Below are 25,771 nucleotides of genomic sequence, written 5' to 3' on the forward strand. Positions count from 1 at the left end.
TATTTGCATGGTATGCATACTGGGAACTCCATAACATTGTGCACAGAGCAGGTGGATTGATGATAAATGTCTATTCTAAAATAAAAGTTGTACAAACGTCAAAAAGAATGAACATATGTACTGAAAAGTCAAAAGGACTTGCTGTGCATATGATCCGTCTGTTGTCACTTCTTTTAACTGCTTTTGGCTTCAAAAGTTATGAAGTGGCTAAAAGAAGTGATTGGTCTTTTCTTCTAGAAGCTTCCGCTTGGAAGCTGCTACTATTTTATATATAGACTGATTTCGCAGTGAAGCCGCTGCAAAAAAACTAACACAAAGACATCGCAAAAGACACTTCAGGTAAAACACCATCAGAGCTTTATTCAAACGTTTTCCTACAAGAAAAATGCAGATATACTGAGGTCTAAAAGACGCCATGTGCACATACCCTGACAGCGAGTCATTAGTAAGGCCAGGGATACAGGTACTTTGACTGGAGTTACACTAAGTGGTTTGTGCAGAGACACCACAATATCTAGTAGTGAGTCCTCCATTATTCCATACATAGTTACAGTACAGACCAAAAGTTTGGACACACCTTCTCATTTCAAGATTTTTCTGTATTTTCATGACTGAAAATTGTACATTCACACTGAAGGCATCAAAACTATGAATTAACACATGTGGAATTATATACTTAGCAAAAAAGCGTGAAACAACTGAAAATATGTCTTATATTCTAGGTTCTTCAAAGTAGCCACCTTTTGCTTTGATGACTGCTTTGCACACTCTTGGCATTCTCTTGATGAGCTTCAAGAGGTAGTCACCGGAAATGGTCTTCCAACAATCTTGAAGGACTTCCCAGAGATGCTTAGCACTTGTTGGCCCTTTTGCCTTCACTCTGCGGTCCAGCTCACCCCAAACCATCTCGATTGGGTTCAGGTCTGGTGACTGTGGAGGCCAGGTCATCTGGCGTAGCACCCCAACACTCTCCTTCTTGGTCAAATAGCCCTTACAGAGCCTGGAGGTGTGTTTGGGGTCATTGTCCTGTTGAAAAATAAATGATGGTCCAAATAAACGCAAACCGGATGGAATAGGATGCCGCTGCAAGATGTGGTGGTTGCCATGCTGGTTCAGTATGCCTTCAATTTTGAATAAATCCCCAACAGTGTCACCAGCAAAGCACCCCCACACCATCACACCTCCTCCTCCATGCTTCATGGTGGGAACCAGGCATGTAGAGTCCATCCGTTCACCTTTTCTGCGTCGCACAAAGACACGGTGGTTGGAACCAAAGATCTCAAATTTGGATTCATCAGACCAAAGCACAGATTCCACTGGTCGAATGTCCATTCCTTGCATTCTTTAGCCCAAACAAGTCTCTTCTGCTTGTTGCCTGTCCTTAGCAGTGGTTTCCTAGCAGCTATTTTACCATGAAGTCCTACTGCACAAAGTCTCCTTTTAACAGTTGTTGTAGAGATGTGTCTGCTGCTAGAACTCTGTGTGGCATTGACCTGGTCTCTAATCTGAGCTGCTGTTAACCTGCGATTTCTGAGGCTGGTGACTCGGATAAAGTTATTCTCAGAAGCAGAGGTGACTCTTGGTCTTCCTTTCCTGGGGCGGTCCTCATGTGAGCCAGTTTCTTTGTTGCGCTTGATGGTTTTTGCAACTGCACTTGGGGACACTTTCAAAGTTTGCCCAATTTTTCGGACTGACTGACCTTCATTTCTTAAAGTAATGATGGCCACTCGTTTTTCTTTACTTAGCTGCTTTTTTCTTGCCATAATACAAATTTTAACAGTTTATTCAGTAGGACTATCAGCTGTGTATCCACCTGACTTCTGCACAACACAACTGATGGTCCCAACCCCATTTATAAGGCAAGAAATCCCACTTATTAAACCTGACAGGGCACACCTGTGAAGTGAAAACCATTTCCGGTGACTACCTCTTGAAGCTCATCAAGAGAATGCCAAGAGTGTGCAAAGCAGTCATCAAAGCAAAAGGTGGCTACTTTGAAGAACCTAGAATATAAGACATATTTTCAGTTGTTTCACACTTTTTTGTTAAGTATATAATTCCACATGTGTTAATTCATAGTTTTGATGCCATCAGTGTGAATGTACAATTTTCATAGTCATGAACATACAGAAAAATCTTTTTAACTTTTTGTCTGTACTGTACATAGTAACATAGTTTTTAAGGTTGAAGGAAGACTAAGTCCATCTAGTTCAACCCATAACCTAACATGTTGATCCAGAGGAAGGCAAAAAAACACATGTGGCAAACACTAAGCTCCACATTGGGGAAAAAAATTCCTTCCTGACTCCATATGACAATCAGACTAGTTCCCTGGATCAACGCCCTATCAAGGAATCTAGTATATATAACCTGTAATACTATATTTTTCAAGAAAGACGTCCATGCCCTTCTTAAATTTTAGTAGTGAATCACTCATTACAACATCATGCGGCAGATAGCTCCATAGTCTCACTGCTCTTACAGTAAAAAATCCCTGTCTGTGATTATGATTAAACCTTCTTTCCTCCAGACGTAGAAGATGCCCCCTTGTCCCCTTGTCTCAGGCCTCAGAGTAAAAGGATCAGTAGACAGGTCTTTGTACTGTCCCCTCATATGCTTGTACATAGTAATAAGATCACCCCTAAGCCTTTGTTTTTCCAAAGTAAATAACCCCGAGTGTAATAACCTGTCTTGGTATTGCAGACCCCCCAGTCCTCTAATAACCTTGGTCGCTCTTCTCTACACCCGCTCTATGTCTTTCTTATTCACCAGAGACCAGAACTGTACATAGTATTCTAAGTGTGGTCGCACTAATGACTTGTATAGAGGTAAAATTATGTTCTCCTCATGAGCATCTAGGCCTCTTTTAATACATCCCATTATTTTATTTGCCTTTGCAGCAGATGCCTGACACTGGCCACCAAACGTGAACTTGTCGTCCACCAATACACCCAGGTCTTTTTCAGTTACAGTTTTGCCCAGTGTTTTACAATTAAGCATATGATTATACATTTTATTTCCTCTGCCCAAGTGCATTACCTTACATTTATCCCCATTGAAGCTCAATTGCCATTTATCAGCCCAAGCTTCTAATTTACATAGATCCTCCTGTAATATAAAATTGTCCTCCTCTGTATTGATTACCCTGCAGAGTTTAGTGTCATCTGCAAATATTGAAATACTACTCTGTATGCCCCCTACAAGGTCATTAATAAATATGTTAAAAAGAAGCTGGCCCAATACTTACTCCTGTGGTACCCCACTGTTAACTGAGACCCAGTCTAAGTGTGTTCCATTAATAACTACCCTTTGTTCTGACGCGCCCCCAGGGCCGTGGGGTACTCGGCAGCCGGGCCTCTGGTTGCTGGGGTATATCATGGTAGCTGGCCCGGTCCGTGACCCAGGGCGGTCAGTCAAAGGGGGAGATATAGGGGATTTGTGAAAGTGTTCGTGACGCCACCTGTGGATTGCGGCTAGAGGGAGCCGCCGCTGCGGAGCAGTCCTCTGGAGCTGGTGTTACGGCAGCAGGGATGGTGTGGCTCTCCACAGGTAGAGCTTGCTCCAGGGCAGCGTGGGGTGTAATGGATGGTGGTGCAGGGGAGAGACGGCAGGACAGTCTCGGAGGAAAGACGGACACTCACAAGGGGGTAAGCTTCAGTACCTTTACTGGTGATGTTGCAGGCACGGTCCAGGGTACTCCAGGTGAAGGGCACACTTTTGGACTCTCCCCAGTGAGCGAGTATAGGGCCTCCTGATCCGTTGCTTTATTCTCTAAGCTTCTGACCTGCCTGAAGCTAGGCCTAGCTTGGTTACTGTCTCTCTTTGCACCTGCTGACCTGGTGATAGTGTTAGAACCTTGCTGTTAGGTTTTTTTTCCTTTGCTGGTCACATGACCTTGTTGGCCTATTTAATCCTGCTCCGCCCTTCTGGCTTTGCTGGACTTCATTGTATATCTACTTTCTAGCTAGCCTGTGCTCTGTATCTAGCTCTGTTAGTTTGCTTGGTCTACGGACCTCTATGTTCTATCTATTTTGTTTGTTCGTCTGTCTGCTACTATTTCTGTTAGGAGGTGTCCCATATTCCTCCCAGTCCTTAGTACTTGTAGGGATTCCCTCCCCACATCTATAGGTCTCCGTACAGACTAGATTAGGACTTTAGCAGGTCTGATCGCAGGATCAGGTTCCCTGTTACATCGTAGGGATTCAGCTGAGTCCTATAGTAGGGACAGATCTCCTCTCTTTCCTTAGCTTTGGTAGCAGAACATAACAGTAAGTCCAGCCTGCAAATTCTCTAAGGAAAGATTTTTTTTTTTTGTTCCATCATGGTGTCGGTTCAGGATTTGGCTAAACACCTGCAGGGACTCTCTCTGGAAGTGGCCGAACTCCGTCAGCACGTGAGTAACTGTCCTGGAGCATATTTCTTGGAGCCTAAGGTATGTTTGCCGGATTTATTTTTTGGTGAACATCGAGAATTTTTTTCATTTAAAAATGCTTGCTTATTGTATTTTCGTTTGAGACCCAAGTCCTCTGGGGATGAATCCCAGCGCGTAGGGTTCATAATGTCACTTTTGCGCAAAGAGCCTCAGGAGTGGGCCTTTTCTTTGCAACCTAGTGATACATGCTTCAGATCAGTGGATAGTTTTTTTTCTGCTTTAGGATTATTATATGATGATCCTGACCGTGTGGCATCAGCTGAGACTGAGTTGAGACGTTTAAAACAAGGATCAGGTAATGTGGAAAAATATTGTACTCATTTTCGTCGTTGGTCCACTCAAACAGGGTGGAACGATTCTGCTCTGAAAAGTCTATTTCTTGCTGGGCTCAGTGAAAGGGTTAAAGACCTGCTAATTGCTTATCCTACACCTGAGGATTTGCAACAGGCTATGCAATTAGCTATACGGGTGGATAGAAGACTGCGTGCTAGGGTTAATGAGAGCAAATCCTCTGCTATGTCAGTTTCTGGTTATGATAATGTGTGTACTAACAGTGGTGAACCGATGGAGATTGGATCGGTGGCACCTCGCTCTCAAGAAAAAGACCGTCGTTTTTCGGAAGGCTTGTGTTTCTATTGCGGAAAATCTGGTCATTTGATTAAAGGCTGTGAGCTTCGTATGAAGAAAGAAAAAAAAATGGTCAGTCACGCCCGTATTGCCTGTTTAAATTCCAAGGGTATATTTTTAGCTGCTTCCACGATTGCTCAGGAAAAATTAATGGAATTTCGGGTGTTTGTTGATTGCGGGTCTACACTGAATGTAATTGATGGGAGATTCGTGGAAAAACTCAATTTAAAACCTGAACCTTTATCATCCCCCATTGCTGTGGTTTCTGTGGATGGCTCCCCTTTGAAGAATATTACTCTCAAGGTCTGTGAATTTCCTCTCACTATTAATGGTGTTCACCATGAGAAATTGGATTTGGTAGTGTTGAATAACTTGCCTTCTCCAGTAATATTGGGTTTGCCCTGGTTAAAATTTCACAATCCTGTACTGGATTGGTCTACCAGTGAAATTAAATCCTGGAGCCATAAATGTTATGACAAGTGTTGTAACGGGCGTATTGCAGCTTTGGATAGGGGAGAATTGCCTGTTCCTATTCAGGATTTTTGGAGAGTTTTTTCTGAGAAAGAATCGCAGGTTTTGCCTCCCCATAGAGACTATGATTGTTCTATTGAATTTGTCCCTGGAGCGATTCTTCCTAAAAGTCGTTTATTTAACCTTACTATTCCTGAGAGGAAGGCTTTGGAGGAATACATACAGACAAGTTTGGCCGCCGGTCACATTAGGCCCTCTAAGTCTCCTGTGGCGGTTGGATTTTTTTTTGTAAAAAAAAAGGACGGCGGTTTACGTCCTTGTCTGGATTTTCGTGAGATTAACAAAATTACGGTACGCAATCCTTACCCACTGCCATTGATTCCTGATCTGTTTAACCAGTTATTGGGGGCCAAGTGGTTCTCTAAAATTGACCTTAAGGGGGCATACAATCTGTTGCGCATGAAGGAGGGTGATGAATGGAAGACTGCTTTTAACACTCCTGTGGGTCATTTTGAGAATCTGGTTATGCCTTTTGGTCTTACTAATGCTCCTGCATTTTTTCAGAATCTGATTAATGACATCCTTAGACCTTTGATCGGTAAAAATGTGGTTGTGTATTTGGATGACATTTTGATTTATTCGCCAGATCTGGAGTCTCATTGGCGGAGCGTGCGTGAGGTATTACAGTTATTAATGGACAATTCGCTTTTTGCTAAGCTGGAGAAATGTGAGTTCGCTGTACAGAGAATTAGTTTTTTGGGCTACATTATCTCCAGCAAAGGTTTTGAGATGGATCCGGTTAAGGTTCAGGCTGTGCAGGAATGGCCTAGGCCTATTGGTTTGAAATCGATACAGAGGTTTTTGGGTTTCGCCAATTACTATAGAAAATTCATAAAAAATTTTTCTAGTATTGTCAAACCTCTGACTGATCTCACCAGGAAAGGTGCTGATGCGGTTCAGTGGTCTTCTGAGGCCATTGAAGCTTTTGTGTATCTCAAGGAGAGGTTCACCTCTGCTCCCATCCTTATGCAGCCTGATGTTACTAGGCCGTTTTTGGTTGAGGTTGATGCTTCCTCTGTGGGGGTTGGCGCAGTATTGTCTCAGGATAACGGGGATGGATTACATCCCTGTGCCTTTTTTTCAAAAAAATTTTTCGGAGACTGAATTGAATTACGATATTGGTAATCGGGAATTATTGGCTATTAAACTCGCATTTGAACACTGGCGCCACTTCTTGGAAGGTGCGGAATTTCCCGTTCAGGTTCTTACGGATCATAAAAATCTGATATATCTTGATGCTGCCAAGCGCCTGAATGCCCGTCAGGCTAGGTGGGCACTGTTTTTCTCGCGGTTTAATTTCTCCGTTACTTACATCCCTGGTACTAAGAATGTTAAGGCGGATGCCTTGTCTCGCAGTTTTTCTCCCATAGTCGGTGCTGAGAAAGAGGAAAACATTTTACAAGAAGGTGTTGTGATAGCTGCTTTAGACTCCGTTTTGGAAGATGAGATTCTTAAAGCTCAGGAGAATGCCCCATCTAACACTCCTCATGGGAGGTTGTTTGTGCCTGGGACCTTTAGGAGAGATTTGTTTGTTGAGTGTCACGAATCTCGGTTGGCAGGTCATCCCGGAATCTCTGAGACCAAGAGACTGGTGGGTCGCAGTTTTTGGTGGCCTGGATGGCAGAAGGAAGTCATTAAGTGGGTGCGCCAATGTACTATATGTGCTAGATCTAAGTCCTCACATACTCCTGCTGCGGGGTTACTTTGTCCTTTGGAGGTCCCCAGTGCTCCTTGGACACATTTGGCTATGGACTTTATAACTGACCTTCCCCCCTCTGAGGGTTTTACTGTCATCTGGGTGGTCGTGGACCGTTTTAGCAAGATGTGTCACTTGGTTCCCTTCGTCAAACTGCCCTGCGCTAAAACTCTCGCTAAGGCCTTTGTCAAGGAAATTGTCAGACTTCATGGCGTTCCTACTGACATTGTTTCTGATAGGGGTCCTCAGTTCGTGGCTCGTTTTTGGCGTGCCTTTTGTGACAGGTTGGGAATTCATTTGTCGTTTTCGTCCGGATATCATCCTGAATCTAATGGCCAGACAGAAAGGAAAAACCAGGATGTTGAGCAGTTCTTGCGTTGTTTTGTGGCAGACAATCAAGAGGGGTGGTCTGAGTTTCTGCCACTTGCCGAATTTGCTCTGAACAATCATACATCAATCATTTAATATATGGTCCCCAGATAGGGGACGTATCAGATATTAAACTGATAAGAACAGATACTACACTTGATCTTAGCCAAAAGGCCGAGAAGCGATAACCAGAATTGGTTTCAAACTACGGAGCCACCCAAGGATCCTGAAAAGTCCATTTGTGGAGATGAGCTCCTGGACTCCCGTTAAGAAGACATGTTGTCAACCTCTAGATCCCTTACATGCCTGCACTTTTCGGCTTGCTGCTGCTGCAATCCACGCGTTTTAGATCTGCATAACTCTACCTCTTTAAACACAGCACCTTCACCCCCTGCTGTTCCCACCCGCCTCAACACCGTTGGAAGGGAGGAGAACCAATTAAGGCGGGGGGTGGGGTGGAACGAGCAGCTGTCTACCCTTAGCAGGAGGGCTCCTGATTACATACCTCTCCTGCTGCTGCTGCTGCTGGCTGTCCAGCAGCAGACTGAAGGTGGCTGCTGCTGTGCACAGGTATATAAAGGCTCAGAGCCTATTATGACACGCGCAGCCAGCGTTCCATTGCCACATTCCATCTACTGCAGGCAGGATACCTGGCTGGCTGAATGTCGCTGAGAAGCTCACAGAGACCGCCATAAGCAACAGTTTAACAGAATGCCACAGACTAATCAACCAAACTTTTTGGGTTGGGTTCTCTTTTATAGTCTGCAGGCATTAAATGAAAGAAGTCAGTGTTCCAGCAGAAGGAGACAACGTTTCAGAAAAGGCATTGTAGCAAACCAAAAAAGAAATTTTAAGCGCAGCAGAGTAACCAGCGCACATACCTGTTAGCTCAGGTGAGTTTAAAAGGCTGCTGTTGATAACAAGGGCATTTGCTAAATAGATGGTGTGTGTGCAACAATATACTGAAAGGTCAATTATATTGTGCAGCTTATCTCACCACCTGTAGTTATTTAGGTGAAAGCTCCAAAATGCTTGCCTAATATGTCTGTTTATCCAAAAGGAAGTAAAAAGGGAGAGCTAGAAAGATAGCATTGCATCACATTACATGGCAATGCAATGCACAGTTGCTGAAGTTGAACCAAAATGAGCTTGTAATCTGGCTTCTGCAACTTTGAACATGAAAAATCCAATGAGGAGAAGAAAAGCAAAGCCAAAGAGTCCATCCCAAAATCCGACAAACAAGCAAAATGAACAAAAAACATTGAATTCAATTCTTTCTGATTTTAGAAACTGCATTAAAGAAGGGGTGCACCGGTCCTGGAGATACTGCAATACCAGGTCAATGCGTGGAGTGGACAGAGCAAGCTCTTTTTCCATCTCCCTGTTCTAAAAATCCATTTAATATATGGTCCCCAGATAGGGGACGTATCAGATATTAAACTGATAAGAACAGATTTTTTTTTTTTTTTTTTTTTTTTTTTTTAGCCCGAATTCGTGTACAAAACCCGAGTGCGCTTAAAAAAGTGACAAGTGCCACAAAAAAAGTGCACTAGGATGCTGGTCTTCTTGAAACCCTCTCCAAAAGGAGAAGGGTCCCCCAAACCATTCCCCGTCCCTCCGAGCCAAAAGGCCACAGCGAGGAACAGGGACAAAAAGCCACCTCCAGCCGAAGCCAGAGGCGACCCAATCTTACCCCCAGCACCTGCCCGAGTTCTCACCCGAGCAAGGCACTGGGAGCCAAAGACTGTGCTCCCCTCCCGGAAGAGGGGAGCCAACAACGCTCTCCTCCCGAAAGAGGAGAGCCAGGGGGGTTCAGGGGGGAGCGGAACCTGATGGCCACACACTCCCCCCCTAGACCTGCCAAGAGAGGAACCCGTAAGGGAACCGCATCCCGACAAAATCCTAGTAGGACGTGACACACGTGAATAAGTGGACACACAGTGACAAAGAAATTAAATAAATAGTGAAGGTTTCACAGTATAATACTGCCCGGACCTTCGACCGGGAATTGAAAAATTCCCCATCCTAAGGCCAGAAGGCCCGGAATAAGGGTGTGTGCGAAGAAAGAAAATTTGAAGTGCTTGTGCAAATGTGCCATAAACTCAAGTGGGGTTCCCAATCCCAGTGAGTTAAGGCACCCCAGGGTCACCACTCCTGGGGCACTTCACACTTCGGGCTTTCGATCTTCCCCGGCCCAATGGCGTCGATCCTGGGGGGCCATGCTTTCCACCAGATGACTATATTAGCCACCTGGCGTACTAACAAGCGCCTAAACCCCAGTGTGCATAATGTATCAATCTACTAGGGCGGCCAACATCCAAAACCGCCTTTTCAAAAGATACTACACTTGATCTTAGCCAAAAGGCCGAGAAGCGATAACCAGAATTGGTTTCAAACTACGGAGCCACCCAAGGATCCTGAAAAGTCCATTTGTGGAGATGAGCTCCTGGACTCCCGTTAAGAAGACATGTTGTCAACCTCTAGATCCCTTACATGCCTGCACTTTTCGGCTTGCTGCTGCTGCAATCCACGCATTTTAGATCTGCATAACTCCACCTCTTTAAACACAGCACCTTCACCCCCTGCTGTTCCCACCCGCCTCAACACCATTGGAAGGGAGGAGAACCAATTAAGGCGGGGGGTGGGGTGGAACGAGCAGCTGTCTACCCTTAGCAGGAGGGCTCCTGATTACATACCTCTCCTGCTGCTGCTGCTGCTGGCTGTCCAGCAGCAGACTGAAGGTGGCTGCTGCTGTGCACAGGTATATAAAGGCTCAGAGCCTATTATGACACGCGCAGCCAGCGTTCCATTGCCACATTCCATCTACTGCAGGCAGGATACCTGGCTGGCTGAATGTCGCTGAGAAGCTCACAGAGACCGCCATAAGCAACAGTTTAACAGAATGCCACAGACTAATCAACCAAACTTTTTGGGTTGGGTTCTCTTTTATAGTCTGCAGGCATTAAATGAAAGAAGTCAGTGTTCCAGCAGAAGGAGACAACGTTTCAGAAAAGGCATTGTAGCAAACCAAAAAAGAAATTTTAAGCGCAGCAGAGTAACCAGCGCACATACCTGTTAGCTCAGGTGAGTTTAAAAGGCTGCTGTTGATAACAAGGGCATTTGCTAAATAGATGGTGTGTGTGCAACAATATACTGAAAGGTCAATTATATTGTGCAGCTTATCTCACCACCTGTAGTTATTTAGGTGAAAGCTCCAAAATGCTTGCCTAATATGTCTGTTTATCCAAAAGGAAGTAAAAAGGGAGAGCTAGAAAGATAGCATTGCATCACATTACATGGCAATGCAATGCACAGTTGCTGAAGTTGAACCAAAATGACCTTGTAATCTGGCTTCTGCAACTTTGAACATGAAAAATCCAATGAGGAGAAGAAAAGCAAAGCCAAAGAGTCCATCCCAAAATCCGACAAACAAGCAAAATGAACAAAAAACATTGAATTCAATTCTTTCTGATTTTAGAAACTGCATTAAAGAAGGGGTGCACCGGTCCTGGAGATACTGCAATACCAGGTCAATGCGTGGAGTGGACAGAGCAAGCTCTTTTTCCATCTCCCTGTTCTAAAAATCCATTTAATATATGGTCCCCAGATAGGGGACGTATCAGATATTAAACTGATAAGAACAGATACTACACTTGATCTTAGCCAAAAGGCCGAGAAGCGATAACCAGAATTGGTTTCAAACTACGGAGCCACCCAAGGATCCTGAAAAGTCCATTTGTGGAGATGAGCTCCTGGACTCCCGTTAAGAAGACATGTTGTCAACCTCTAGATCCCTTACATGCCTGCACTTTTCGGCTTGCTGCTGCTGCAATCCACGCGTTTTAGATCTGCATAACTCCACCTCTTTAAACACAGCACCTTCACCCCCTGCTGTTCCCACCCGCCTCAACACCGTTGGAAGGGAGGAGAACCAATTAAGGCGGGGGGTGGGGTGGAACGAGCAGCTGTCTACCCTTAGCAGGAGGGCTCCTGATTACATACCTCTCCTGCTGCTGCTGCTGGCTGTCCAGCAGCAGACTGAAGGTGGCTGCTGCTGTGCACAGGTATATAAAGGCTCAGAGCCTATTATGACACGCGCAGCCAGCGTTCCATTGCCACATTCCATCTACTGCAGGCAGGATACCTGGCTGGCTGAATGTCGCTGAGAAGCTCACAGAGACCGCCATAAGCAACAGTTTAACAGAATGCCACAGACTAATCAACCAAACTTTTTGGGTTGGGTTCTCTTTTATAGTCTGCAGGCATTAAATGAAAGAAGTCAGTGTTCCAGCAGAAGGAGACAACGTTTCAGAAAAGGCATTGTAGCAAACCAAAAAAGAAATTTTAAGCGCAGCAGAGTAACCAGCGCACATACCTGTTAGCTCAGGTGAGTTTAAAAGGCTGCTGTTGATAACAAGGGCATTTGCTAAATAGATGGTGTGTGTGCAACAATATACTGAAAGGTCAATTATATTGTGCAGCTTATCTCACCACCTGTAGTTATTTAGGTGAAAGCTCCAAAATGCTTGCCTAATATGTCTGTTTATCCAAAAGGAAGTAAAAAGGGAGAGCTAGAAAGATAGCATTGCATCACATTACATGGCAATGCAATGCACAGTTGCTGAAGTTGAACCAAAATGAGCTTGTAATCTGGCTTCTGCAACTTTGAACATGAAAAATCCAATGAGGAGAAGAAAAGCAAAGCCAAAGAGTCCATCCCAAAATCCGACAAACAAGCAAAATGAACAAAAAACATTGAATTCAATTCTTTCTGATTTTAGAAACTGCATTAAAGAAGGGGTGCACCGGTCCTGGAGATACTGCAATACCAGGTCAATGCGTGGAGTGGACAGAGCAAGCTCTTTTTCCATCTCCCTGTTCTAAAAATCCATTTAATATATGGTCCCCAGATAGGGGACGTATCAGATATTAAACTGATAAGAACAGATCCGTTTTCAAACAAGCTTTATTTAAATCAGACATACATCATAAATTACAAACAAATCACAAAGACTTGAATAAAATATGACATAGAACAAATACAAGGTCAGATTTAAAAAGCGCATAAAAGCATAAAAAGCATAAAACACAGTTTTGCATATAATTTGCATAAATAAATACATATGTCAAATGCAAACACCATAGCTTTTTAACTTTATCTTTTTACAATCAGGTAGTATGAAAACTTTTCACAAAGAACATATCCGATACAATATTTGAAACAAATCACAAATACTGGAATAAAATATGACATAAAACTAATACAGAGTCAGAATTAAAATGCACTTAAAAGCATAAAAAGCATAAAACACAGTTTTGCATATAATTTACATAAATAAATACATATTCCAAATTTGCAAACACCATAGCTTTTTTGCTTCATTGATTCCCATCTTTTTACAATCTATCAGGTAGTATGTAAACATTTCACAAAGAGCAAGCCCAATACAATCTTTGACAGGAATAAATTCACGTTTAAACAATAATATATTGCGCACTTTCCATAAAGCTTCTTTTAAACAGTTTATTATAAGCCATGCGACTCGTGCTTGTTTCATGGTTGGGCATTTAATTATCCCATATATTATAATGTCACAATTAAGGGTTTGTATACCACATATCCATTTTAGGAGGGTGCCCACCGTCTGCCATAGCTCTTGTGCGTAGGGGCAATCCCACAGTAAATGAAACACTGACTCGTTTGGGGCGCATCTTTCTCTGGGACATCTAGCACTAGCCACCAGCCCCCTATGATGCTGAAAAGCTCTCGTAGGGAGACATTGGTGAACAACCTGCCAAGCTAAATCCTTTTGTGAGTTGCTAAGTGCAGGACAGGCCACGTTGTTCCACACCAGGCGGCACCTGGAGATGGAAAAATTAGACACATCCTCCATCTCCTCATGTCCCTTACAAATAACTGTTAACTTACGTTGATCAAATAAAAGCTGACGATCAACTTGGGTCAGATCATATTCTGAAATGACCTTCTCCAAGATCTTGTAATGCTTAGGGGGAGATAAGAGAAAAGGACAATTAACAGTCATACTGAAGTTCAACTTTCGGAAAAGAAACCCAGTTGTATATCTAAGAAAACAAGAGAAAGCCCCAACATTATTCAAGCTTTTGCATCAAAATACAAAAAACTTGATAAATAAAAACAATTTTAAATCAGGGAACCCTTTACCCCCATTTTTCTTGCTTTTACATACCACCTCCCTCCTCAATTTCTCCATTTTGGATCCCCACAGAAAATAAAACATGGGCTTCATAAGTCTTTTAAGATACAGAGAATTAGGGGGAAAAACCATAGCGGCATACAAAATGATAGGAAGCAAAACCATTTTAATTACAAGAATCTTGCCCTCCATTGTTAGTTTTCGAGTTTGCCATAAAGAGATCTTCTGATTTAATTTATTCAAAACCAAATCCCAGTTTTCAATACCATCATTAGCAGGATTAAACAAGACACCCAGGATCTTGATTCCTACTGTTTGTGTGGGAACCCTAGGCGGATCTGACTTCCATTGACCCATAATCATACAGTCACATTTATTTATATTCAACTTAAACCCAGACCCAGCACTAAAAATTTCAGTAATTAGAATTGCTCTGTTAATAGATGCTGAGCTAGTGCCATATACAGATATGTCATCCATATATCCAATGGCTTTAACTTGTTGTCCACCCCCACCCGGAATAAAAATGCCCCTAACCACCTTGTCCCGACGCAGCAGGCACAACAGTGGCTCAATGGAGCAGACAAATAAAAGTGGGGACATGGGGCAACCTTGTTTAACACCGGAAAGAAGCTCCACCTCTCTAGTTAAAAAACCATTGACTAAAATCCGGGCAGATGACTGTTTGTATAAAAGCGCAATTTTCTGAATAAAAGAATCAGGGAACCCCATCTTTCCCATAACTTTAAAAAGATAAAAGTGGGAGACCCTATCAAACGCTTTCATAAAATCCAAAGATAAAATAGCTAGTGGCTGTTTTCTATCTTTTTGAAACCAGATAAGATCACGAATTAGGTTTAGATGCTCCCAGATTGATCTCCCGGGGACACCACACACCTGATCTGGATGAATTACATTTTTAATAACTGCTTTAAGACGACCAGCAACAACTTTAGCTAAAATCTTGTAGTCTGTATTTAATAGTGAAATAGGCCTCCAATTCTCCAACTTTGATTTATCACCTTTCTTAAAAATTAATGTAATCATACTTTTACGCCATGAATATGGTAATAAATCAGCCTTAGAGGCTTCACAAACTACTTGTATAAAATCCTCCTTAATTAGATCCCAAAAGCAAAGATAAAATTCAATAGGAAGGCCATCTGATCCAGGAGCCTTACCTTTATTAAAACTCTTAAGGGTCTCTTCAATTTCACTGGGTAAAAGTTCTTTAGCTAAAAAAATCTGGTCATCTTTATTTAAAAACTGGGATAAAACATTAAGATTCTCTGTAAAAGCAGGTTCATCAACATTTTTAATACTAAAAAGATCTCTATAAAAATTAGCAGTATGCTCTAAAATGCCCTCAGTGGAAGATTGTCCTTCTAGCTCAGTAATCACTTGTTTTTTGTCACTCATTTTTTTAAAGAAAAACCTTGAGCAGGTCTCACCCTCTTCCAAATATTTCACACGGGTATTAAATATAATTTCTTTACCCTTTTGTTCCAGGAATTTTTGGATTTCTGTCTGGATCTTGGCAATCTCATCATCCACACCAGGTACTCCCCACCCCTTAAGCTTAAGGAGAGTTTGCATCCTGACATTAAAATCTTTAAAACATTTCCTTTTTTCACGTGCCTTCCTTTTACCAATTTTAATAAAAAATTCTTTAATACGGGTTTTAACACACTCCCACCACCCCAACATACTCTGATTTGGGTGTTTCCGTCTTCTCCAACTCTCATACTTTGCATAAAACTCCGCCCTTACCAGTTCGTCTTCTAATAAGAGCACATTCAATTTCCACATACCTTTTCCAACTTTTGCTTCCTGTGGAGTTTGCAATAAATTGTATAGTAATACATGATCAGAAAAAATATTTTCTATTAGACCAGCATTCTTAGGTTTAAAAACATCAGAAGAGGAAAAAATAAAATCAATACGAGATGACATCCCTCTACCCCTCCATGTATGCCCAGGGTCAGTAGGGTAGGACTTTCTCCAAGCATCTAATAATTTGAGGTCCGTTGTCAAATGTTTTAACAGACTGGATGTTTTGTCTGTTCTTCCATTAGTATCACCTCCACTCCTCCCCTCCCCCAACATGACACAGTTAAAATCCCCTCCCACTATCACAGGGGACGGACCTGATAAAAACAAAGGGATGACATTAAAAAGGGAAGCACGCTCATTTTTCTCTGGGGATGCATAAACATTAATAAGACGACAGGTAAAACCATTTAAAATAACATGAGTTGATAAGGCACGACCTGGAACTATTTCAGTGATGGATAAAACATTAACATTTTGACATTTGAATAAAATCCCAACCCCGGCAGCTTTATTTTCATTGGACCCTGACCAAATAGAGGGTCCTGCTGACCAGTCCATTTTTAAGTTGGGGTATGACAAATCGTGATCAATACCGCATTCTTGCAGGAAAAAAATGTCAAAGTTCAGAGTCATTAACCAAGCAAACAAAGCAGCCCGTCTAACAGGGCTCTTTAGGCTTCTCACATTTAGTGAGGCAACACGGATTTCTGCCATGTTAGGTGTTTTTTATTGATTCATTATACTCTGAATCTGAATCAATAATTTGTGACAGAGAAGGTGAAGGAAGGGATGACACAGTTCGTAAACTGTCCGTTTCATCTGAGTCCGTGAAATCCTCAATTAAGTTAGTCCCCTCTGGGCTGAGAATTTTTGCAGCACTAGATAGAAAGACTTTACGGGACATCTGAGGCAGGTTATGCTCCTCCTGCGCCTCTTCACGACTTCTCTTACCACTGGCGCTGAGATCCATCCGATCCTCCGAATCCACCCAATCCTCACCAGGCACTGCAGCAGGTGGAATACCCGCAGACCCTCCAGGAGCACCAAGGGACATCATCTCCGGAGCAGGATGACCATCAGGACCAGCAACAGGTTCACCAACCACTGCACGACCTCTATCATCCAGGCAGGCAACAGGACATCCATCAGGAATGGTTCCAGGACATCCATCTGGACTGGCATCAGGACATCCATCTGGACTGGCATCAGGGCATCCATCTGGGTTGGCATCAGGACATCCATCTGGATTGGCATCAGGGCATCCGTCTGGATTGGCATCAGGGCATCCGTCTGGACTGGCATCAGGGCAGACATCTGGTCCAACATCTGTGCTGGCATCAGCAGGGGTATCTGGATGGACATCTGGATTCGTACCAACAGCTCCAGATTTTCGCCTCTTTTTTGGTTCCCTCTCATTTCCGCTCTGAGAAGGTGCCATCTCCCCACCAGGTGAAACCTGGACCCCTGCAGGAGTAGGCAAAGGCGTGACCTCGGCTACAGAGGCCGGGTTTTTCCGCAAAGGTACCGACAGAGCATCGACTGAGTCAGACTGTTTTTGACCTTTAGTAATGTCCACAAAGCTTTTTCTGGGGTCACCCGGGCTGACCCTGCTGGCATCAGCAGGAACTCCTGCGGAACTAGCCGCAGGCGCCCGAGAGCCACCACGAGACCTTGTCCGCATCGGACAATTACTGAACAGGTGAGTAGACATTCCGCACCCACTGCAGGTCTTACTGTTCTTACAGTCCTTTGAGGCATGACCCCATTGTCCACAGTTGTGGCACTGACTCATCCGCTCGTTCTTACAATCGCTCTGTATGTGACCAAGGTCACCACACCTACGACACCTGAATGGTTGTCCATCATAGAAGAGGTAGCCATGGTCTCTTCCCAGCACCACTGTGGAGGGGGGGTGCATAAGGCCTTCTACACCCCCAGGGTCAAGTCTGAAGCGTACCATAAAGCGTCGTTTCCCATTCCAGAAACCACTCCGACCTTTGACGTTCCCCGTAAATCTGACAGATGTACAATATCTGCTCAGAAAAAGCTCAATATCATCTGTGGACACATGGGGGTTAAACATGTATACCACAAGGGGAACGTCAACTCCGCCATAGAGACCCGTAAAAATCACTCCGTCCAACAGCTTGCTGTTACGGTGGCCCTTAACGCATTCGTAAAAGTGCTGGCAGGCAACCTTGGTCGAGAACGTGAGAATATATGTACTCTGCCCCTTCTCCTGCAGGCAGTAAACATCATGATCTTTCACGTTCAACAGATCTCTCAAAATCTGTACATAGAACTCACGGGGGTTGTCATATCCGACGTGGTTTGCTGGAACCTCGATACGCACCGAGTTCCTGATCTGGCCGGAGCCAGTGGAAAATTGAAATGAACAAGGCATCTCACCAAAGTGGCAAAGGCTTACCGTCAATACGGGCTCGGCCTTTCGCCTGGGGATCGCAACTTGTTGCCCGGGGACAAAGCCAGCTCCCTAATAGCAGCAGGGGGGTGAAGTCCCACCAAAAGGTGAGACGATCCCCCCAGGCCAAGGAGCCGGGTACCCCGGGCACCTCTCAGCCAAGACCAAGGCAGCAACCGTTAGATCACTGCACCTGATCTCAGCCAAAAGGCCGAGAAGCGATAACCAGAATTGGTTTCAAACTACGGAGCCACCCAAGGATCCTGAAAAGTCCATTTGTGGAGATGAGCTCCTGGACTCCCGTTAAGAAGACATGTTGTCAACCTCTAGATCCCTTACATGCCTGCACTTTTCGGCTTGCTGCTGCTGCAATCCACGCGTTTTAGATCTGCATAACTCCACCTCTTTAAACACAGCACCTTCACCCCCTGCTGTTCCCACCCGCCTCAACACCGTTGGAAGGGAGGAGAACCAATTAAGGCGGGGGGTGGGGTGGAACGAGCAGCTGTCTACCCTTAGCAGGAGGGCTCCTGATTACATACCTCTCCTGCTGCTGCTGCTGCTGGCTGTCCAGCAGCAGACTGAAGGTGGCTGCTGCTGTGCACAGGTATATAAAGGCTCAGAGCCTATTATGACACGCGCAGCCAGCGTTCCATTGCCACATTCCATCTACTGCAGGCAGGATACCTGGCTGGCTGAATGTCGCTGAGAAGCTCACAGAGACCGCCATAAGCAACAGTTTAACAGAATGCCACAGGCTAATCAACCAAACTTTTTGGGTTGGGTTCTCTTTTATAGTCTGCAGGCAATAAATGAAAGAAGTCAGTGTTCCAGCAGAAGGAGACAACGTTTCAGAAAAGGCATTGTAGCAAACCAAAAAAGAAATTTTAAGCGCAGCAGAGTAACCAGCGCACATACCTGTTAGCTCAGGTGAGTTTAAAAGGCTGCTGTTGATAACAAGGGCATTTGCTAAATAGATGGTGTGTGTGCAACAATATACTGAAAGGTCAATTATATTGTGCAGCTTATCTCACCACCTGTAGTTATTTAGGTGAAAGCTCCAAAATGCTTGCCTAATATGTCTGTTTATCCAAAAGGAAGTAAAAAGGGAGAGCTAGAAAGATAGCATTGCATCACATTACATGGCAATGCAATGCACAGTTGCTGAAGTTGAGCCAAAATGAGCTTGTAATCTGGCTTCTGCAACTTTGAACATGAAAAATCCAATGAGGAGAAGAAAAGCAAAGCCAAAGTGTCCATCCCAAAATCCGACAAACAAGCAAAATGAACAAAAAACATTGAATTCAATTCTTTCTGATTTTAGAAACTGCATTAAAGAAGGGGTGCACCGGTCCTGGAGATACTGCAATACCAGGTCAATGCGTGGAGTGGACAGAGCAAGCTCTTTTTCCATCTCCCTGTTCTAAAAATCCATTTAATATATGGTCCCCAGATAGGGGACGTATCAGATATTAAACTGATAAGAACAGATTTTTTTTTTTAATTTGGCTATCCCCTGCAGAGGGATAAAACCGTTTATTAAAACTTTAACAAATTACAAGCATAATTACACAAATACCAAACGTTAAAAGACAAATGAAATTTACAAAACAAAAAAATACAAAGATTTTAAATAATTAGGTTCCATTGGTCAACAAGCCATTTTTTGGAAATATGTACATTCTTCTTTTTGTCAATTAAATAATAAGTATACATTTCACATAAACATAAACTTAAAACATCATTCACTGATAAAACATCTTGTTTAAAAATAGCAATGTTGCGCGCTTTCCAGAGAGATGACTTGGCGCAGTTCACTGTCTTCCAAGCCATTGTGTACTGGTCCATTGTGGGGCATTCCATAAGTCCGTATAGCACAGTTTTATATGTAAAGTCCTTGAGGTCTGCCACCCTTTCCAGTAGGGGGAGCAGTCTTCTCCAGAAATCCTTTGCAAAATTACATGTCCATAATAGATGTTCCACCGTTTCCTCGTCTTGGCATCCGGCTCTTGGGCAGATGGCAGACCTCACAAATCCTCTTCTGTATTGGAATGCCCGGCAAGGAAGACAGCGGTGCATGCAACTCCAAGCCAGATCTCTCTGTTCATTAAAAAGATAAAAAACGTTAATCATTTTCCAGATAGACATAGATTTGTCATCATCATATCTGTCAACATTACATATTTCCTCACTTTTACGTATTTCTTTAATTAGTTTCTTACTATTTCTTAATTCCTCTATTTTCTTAGTCCCTAAATTAAAATCGGACACTATTTTCCTTAAAATCTCATAATGCGTCGACAAATTGAAAGCATGGGGCACAGATATATTAACTTCATACCATCCAAACTTTCTCATAAAAAATCCTGTATTAAAACGCATAAAAAAGGACCAATAGTGATTCTTAAAAAGGGCATTAAAACAGTAAACGAACAGATGGATTAAAAGAAACCTATTAAAATCTGGAAAATCTTTACCACCTTTTACTTTTGATTTCATCACGATTTCTCTTTTCAGCTTTTCCATTTTTGAGTTCCAAAAGAAGGTAAAACAGGTTTTGGTTATCTTTTTTAAAACATTAACAGGCGGGGGGAAAACCATGCTAAGATACAATAAAAGAGGTAAAATCACCATCTTTAAAACCAATACTTTACCCTCCATTGTAAGTCTCCTCATGTTCCACATACATATTTTCGTATTTACTTTCTGTGTAACTGTTTCCCAACTATTATAACCATCATTATTTTCAGTGAATGATATACCTAAAATGGAAATGGATTCGGAGACATTAATTGGTACATCACGTAAAATCATCCCCCCAACACTTAAAATGTTACACTTATTAAAATTGATTTTAAAACCAGAAGCTAGACAAAAGGATTGCAATTGATGGAGAGTGGCCGTAAGTGATGGTGCATCTGTACACAAGACCGCCACGTCATCCATGTAGCCTACAACCTTGGCCTCCAAACCACCGCTTCCAGGCAGAGGGACACCGCATATCTGTTTATTTTTACGTATTGCACATAACATTGGTTCCAGTGCACAGATAAACAGAAGGGGGGACAGAGGGCATCCCTGTTTCACCCCTGACCGTAAAAATACCTCTTGTGTCTTAAAACCATTCACTAAAATCTTACTTGTACAATCCTTGTAAAATGCTTTAAGCGATAGTAAAAACCCTTCTGGTATGCCCATTTTCTCTAAAACTTTAAAAAGATAAAAGTGTGAGACACGGTCAAATGCTTTTTCAAAATCAATAGATAAAATCGCCATTTTCCCCTTTCTGTCTTTCACATCCTCAATACAGTCTTTCACTAAATTCAGATTGTCCCATATACTGCGCCCCGGCACCCCACACACTTGATTAGAATGAATAACTTTGCTGATGACTTCTTTTAGACGATTTGCACAAATTTTAGCCATTATTTTATAGTCACAATTTAAAAGTGTTATTGGTCTCCAGTTTTCTAATTTTGATTTATCGCCTTTTTTGTATAGGAGGGAGACTTCACCTTTCTTCCAGGAATTTAATAAAACCTTATTATTAAAAACCTCAGTAAACAAATAAAACAAATCATCTTTTAAAATATCATAAAAACATACATAAAATTCTATTGGGATGCCATCAGGACCAGGGACCTTTCCAGTTTTAAAACTTTTAATAGTTTTTAACACTTCTTGTTCCGTTAAAACTTGGGATAAAAACTCTTGGGATGCGGGATCTAAAACAGCTGTTAGTCCTTGCAGCGAATCATCCATTAATTTATTATCTATATTTTTTCCATTAAAAAGATTAGAAAAAAAACCCTCAACTTTACCCAGCATATTTTTTATATTATTCTCACCATCTATATGGTCAATTATCACTTTTTCTTTTTTATTTTTCCTAAAAAAATATCTGGAACACTTTTCATTTTCTTCTATATGTTGTACTCTAGAACGAAAAATTATCTCTTTTCCTTTTTGTTCTAGCCATTTTGAAATCTCTTCTTTTAAGTTTGAAATATCAACTTGTACATCTATCCCATTGTCTCTGAGCTTAAATAATGTTTGTAGGCGGGTATTTAAAATTCTATATTCTTCATATTTTTCTTTGGCTCTACATATACTCTTTTTAATAAAAAAGTCTTTTATTTTTACTTTCATTCTATCCCACCATACACTCATAGTCTCATTTGTTTTTTTCCCTTTTCTACATTTCCTATAAAACTCAATAAAATCTGATAAAATCTGCGGGTCGGTTAAAAGGGATACGTTCATTTTCCAGCTTTTCTTACCACATTTTTTGTTGTCATTTACTTTTATGGTAAAGGATAAAAGTTTATGGTCTGAAAATATATTAGTTAAAACTTCACATTTGGCAGGTATTGTTTTAGCTGAACCAAAAATAAAATCAATCCTAGAGCTACAATTAGCATTGCTCCAAGTGAAACCGGCGTCCTCTGGGCTATCACTATGACACTCTTTATATATGTCTATCAATTTAGCATCTTTGACTATATCATGTAGCATACCTGAGGTTTTATCGTAGTTCCTGCTTACAGAGCTGGAGCGCCGGTTTTCACCTTTTAAAACACAATTAAAATCCCCTGCTAAGATAAAAGGTTCAGAGTTATTAATAAATAATGGTAAAAGATCAAGCATTTCGGCTCTTTCATTTTTCTCTGGGGATCCATAAAAATTTAAAAACTGCCATCTAATACCATCAATAAAAGCTTTCACTAATAAAATACGACCTGGTAAAATTTCCTGAATAAAATCAATTAAAACGTTCCCTTTAAAAAGTATGGCTACACCCGCTGATCCTGCAGCATTCGATCCGGACCAGACAGATGGCCCACACTTCCACTCATCTTTATATTTTTGATATGACATTTCATGTGGGATATTACATTCTTGCAGAAAAAATACAGATGCAGTAAAACACGTAAAAAAATTAAAAAGAGCAGTTCTTCTCGTGTTAGATTTTATGCCTCTCACGTTGAGGGAAATACCTTTGAGTTCAGCCATCATTAGAAAATGTAGAAATTTTACTTAGGTAACTAAGAGCAACGGATTTACCTGTCCGATGAACCTGATCAGACCACTGGGCTTGCGCCTCCCTCCTCATCTGATAGTATCGTCACGAGAGTCTCCGTGGAGGAGGAAAGATTACCACATTTATATAAACCCGACGCTACACTGGCATAGCTCGGAGGGCTGGCTGGCAGAACCCGCTGGGTCTCCATTGGCTGGCCATGCAGTTCCTCATCAGGTGGGTCTCCGAGGGGTTCCGCCGCCCCTGTTTGACCTGTAGAAGGTCGTCCTATAGGAGGAGGTTGCGCACAAGGCAGAGCCTCTGACTCTTCAGAGGCAGCAAGATCCCGGTCCCCACCTGTAGCAGCGGAGACCGAAACCCCTGAGGGTCCAGCGTCCACGTCCCCTTCTGGAGAAGTGTCCATCTGTTCACCTCCTGCTGCCTCCTCCGAACCACCCTTTTTCTTTTTCTTAGGACCCACCTTTATCCACTCAGCGCCCTCAGCACTAGGAGACCCAGACTGGGCATGGGCTTCTGTGTCGGCCTTTTGCCGGTCCCTTTTGACCTTACCAGTAGTGCCCTTCTGCTCCTTCTCAGCCCTCCTTTTGGACTCCCGCAGGTCCTGCAGCCAGGTTTTGGGATTTGGTATTTTACCTGTCATAGACTCTGGAGACACTTCACTATTTGGTACGCCCTTATTGTCTCCAGAGGCTCCAGGTTGTTGTTCCTCCTCCTGAGGGGTGGTCTGATCTTTTGGTCCTTGGTCGGACGTCTTGGACTTCCCCTTTTGCTCATCTTCCCGAAATCTGTGAGGGCAAGAAAAATAAAAGTGACCTGGAGTCTGGCAAAAACTGCATTTCTTTTCCTTAGGGCATTCTTTTGTCTCATGTTCTTCACTAGCACAATTTCTACATGATACATGACAGTTTTCTTTTGAATGACCATAGCGCCCACAATTTCTGCAATATACTGGCATCCCAGAAAAGAAGAAATCCCCATTTGTTTGCCCAATTTTGAAACGGGCAGGGGGGAGCCGTATACCACCTGGTGTATTTGGATCTCTTGTACACTTCACAAGGAATTTCCACTTAGATGTCCATATGTTATATTCGTTTAATATCTTCCCAATACATTTAACACTTTTAAAATAAATTGCTAGAAATGACATTACTTCTGGAGCAGAAACAAAGGGCGAAAATATTTTTACAATAACCAGTCTTACCTCATCCAGGACGTGCTCAACAATTTGTATCCCTTTCAAAACAGGACTATTTTCAACTTTTTTTAACTTTTCTAGTACATCTCTAAAAATACCTTCTCCGGTGAATGTGATGTCATAGTCACCTCTTCTGGGATAATCCTGGATGGAGAGAATTTCATTCCTTTGTACGCCAAGAAGGTTCCTGAGCACGTCCTGGACTACATACCCTAATTTCCTCATATCCGAGCCACCCGCCGTGAAGTGAACTCGGATAGAGTTTTTTAGCCTCGCATAAAGAGGCACGAGGTTAGGGTCAACCTCCATGGAAAAACGCAACAAGGTTGCAAATTGCAGCCGCTTTCAATCTGCGCTCCCAGTGTTCTTGCAGCGAAAAACACCTGGAAGCTGGGGGATCGCAACTCGTTACCCTGGGACTAAGCCCTCTCCCTAATAGCAGCAAGCAGGCTAAGTCCACCAAAGTGGACGATCCTGCCAGGCCAAGGAGAGGGGTACCCGAGTGCCCTTCAACCACAATCTCCTGCAATAAAGCACTTGATCTTAGCCAAAAGGCCGAGAAGCGATAACCAGAATTGGTTTCAAACTACGGAGCCACCCAAGGATCCTGAAAAGTCCATTTGTGGAGATGAGCTCCTGGACTCCCGTTAAGAAGACATGTTGTCAACCTCTAGATCCCTTACATGCCTGCACTTTTCAGCTTGCTGCTGCTGCAATCCACGCGTTTTAGATCTGCATAACTCCACCTCTTTAAACACAGCACCTTCACCCCCTGCTGTTCCCACCCGCCTCAACACCGTTGGAAGGGAGGAGAACCAATTAAGGCGGGGGGTGGGGTGGAACGAGCAGCTGTCTACCCTTAGCAGGAGGGCTCCTGATTACATACCTCTCCTGCTGCTGCTGCTGCTGGCTGTCCAGCAGCAGACTGAAGGTGGCTGCTGCTGTGCACAGGTATATAAAGGCTCAGAGCCTATTATGACACGCGCAGCCAGCGTTCCATTGCCACATTCCATCTACTGCAGGCAGGATACCTGGCTGGCTGAATGTCGCTGAGAAGCTCACAGAGACCGCCATAAGCAACAGTTTAACAGAATGCCACAGACTAATCAACCAAACTTTTTGGGTTGGGTTCTCTTTTATAGTCTGCAGGCATTAAATGAAAGAAGTCAGTGTTCCAGCAGAAGGAGACAACGTTTCAGAAAAGGCATTGTAGCAAACCAAAAAAGAAATTTTAAGCGCAGCAGAGTAACCAGCGCACATACCTGTTAGCTCAGGTGAGTTTAAAAGGCTGCTGTTGATAACAAGGGCATTTGCTAAATAGATGGTGTGTGTGCAACAATATACTGAAAGGTCAATTATATTGTGCAGCTTATCTCACCACCTGTAGTTATTTAGGTGAAAGCTCCAAAATGCTTGCCTAATATGTCTGTTTATCCAAAAGGAAGTAAA

General features: G+C 42.9%; 3 non-coding genes and 3 pseudogenes across 3 annotated transcripts; all 6 read right to left on the reverse strand.

Annotated features, from left to right (window-relative positions):
* Nucleotides 1-7,649: 7,649 nt before the first annotated feature.
* LOC141240510 (U2 spliceosomal RNA) lies at nt 7,650-7,841 on the reverse strand. The gene has a single exon (XR_012305747.1). It is a non-coding gene; the product is annotated as a U2 spliceosomal RNA (small nuclear RNA).
* A 1,115-nt stretch (nt 7,842-8,956) lies between these two features.
* LOC141240518 (U2 spliceosomal RNA) lies at nt 8,957-9,180 on the reverse strand (annotated as a pseudogene).
* A 760-nt stretch (nt 9,181-9,940) lies between these two features.
* On the reverse strand, nt 9,941-10,032 carry LOC141240538 (U2 spliceosomal RNA; annotated as a pseudogene).
* A 1,115-nt stretch (nt 10,033-11,147) lies between these two features.
* LOC141240569 (U2 spliceosomal RNA) lies at nt 11,148-11,338 on the reverse strand. Its single transcript, XR_012305782.1, has one exon. It is a non-coding gene; the product is annotated as a U2 spliceosomal RNA (small nuclear RNA).
* A 1,112-nt stretch (nt 11,339-12,450) lies between these two features.
* On the reverse strand, nt 12,451-12,623 carry LOC141240505 (U2 spliceosomal RNA; annotated as a pseudogene).
* A 6,801-nt stretch (nt 12,624-19,424) lies between these two features.
* LOC141240494 (U2 spliceosomal RNA) lies at nt 19,425-19,614 on the reverse strand. Its single transcript, XR_012305735.1, has one exon. It is a non-coding gene; the product is annotated as a U2 spliceosomal RNA (small nuclear RNA).
* Between the last annotated feature and the right edge of the window lie 6,157 nt (nt 19,615-25,771).

Source organism: Phyllobates terribilis, unplaced genomic scaffold (genome assembly GCF_046119375.1).
Source record: "Phyllobates terribilis strain yellow unplaced genomic scaffold, ASM4611937v1 Scaffold_853__1_contigs__length_604787, whole genome shotgun sequence".
In the NCBI taxonomy this organism is placed as follows: domain Eukaryota; kingdom Metazoa; phylum Chordata; class Amphibia; order Anura; family Dendrobatidae; genus Phyllobates; species Phyllobates terribilis.